Genomic DNA, 934 nt, shown 5'->3' on the forward strand with positions numbered 1-934 from the left:
TAGTGCTAAACAGTGCATCTTGATTATTGACCGATATATAATTTAAAATATTTTTTTCATTCTTTTTCTTAGGAATTTATGTTGGAAGCGAACTTTCAAGATTCTCAAGAAGGTTCACAGGACTGGAATGTTGGAAATTTTAATAATATCTGTAAGGCGGCTCCGGTTAAAATTATCGAAATGAAAGGCGGCAAAAACAATACCGCAGTCTGCAGTACGACAGATATAGAGGAAAATCAGAATTCATAATTTTGATTTCAATATCTTTTTATTATAGTGTTCGCGAAAAATGAAAGGGGGTATAGGCTTAATGCGATAAAAAAGCGCTTTTGATCGCCACTAATCTCATTTTCTATCTGTTGCGTCTATAAGGAGAAAATTGATAAAGACATCTCATACCGAAGAGCGCAGCGCCCATACAAATTGAGGAAGTTGGAACATACGACTTAGACCGTAAATAAATCAAATTAATATCAAACAAATCATTCAGATATTACAACCTATAGTCATCGATTATCTTAAGGTTCACAGGACTGGAATGTTGGAAATTTTAATAATATCTGTAAGGCGGCTCCGGTTAAAATTATCGAAATGAAAGGCGGCAAAAACAATACCGCAGTCTGCAGTACGACAGATATAGAGGAAAATCAGAATTCATAATTTTAATTTCAATATCTTTTTATTATAATCACGTAAAAAAGGTTTTTTTTAAAGGGAGTGTTCGCGAAAAATGAAAGGGGGTATAGGCTGAATGCGATAAAAAAGCGCTTTTGATCGCCACTAATCTCATTTTCTATCTGTTGCGTCTATAAGGAGAAAATTGATAAAGACATCTCATCCCGAAGAGCGCAGCGCCCATACAAATTGAGGAAGTTGGAACATACGACTTAGACCGTAAATAAATCAAATTAATATCAAACAAATCATTCAGATA

At 34.2% G+C, this 934-nt stretch overlaps 1 long non-coding RNA gene across 1 annotated transcript; it reads left to right on the forward strand.

The window, feature by feature from the left end:
- Positions 1-69: 69 nt before the first annotated feature.
- Positions 70-638, forward strand: LOC111717770 (uncharacterized). The gene is made up of 2 exons (XR_002768905.1): positions 70-112; positions 524-638. It is a non-coding gene; the product is annotated as an uncharacterized LOC111717770 (long non-coding RNA).
- The last annotated feature ends 296 nt before the right edge of the window (positions 639-934 follow it).

The sequence above is a fragment of the Eurytemora carolleeae genome, unplaced genomic scaffold, assembly GCF_000591075.1.
Source record: "Eurytemora carolleeae unplaced genomic scaffold, Eaff_2.0 scaffold4038, whole genome shotgun sequence".
NCBI lineage: Eukaryota > Metazoa > Arthropoda > Copepoda > Calanoida > Temoridae > Eurytemora > Eurytemora carolleeae.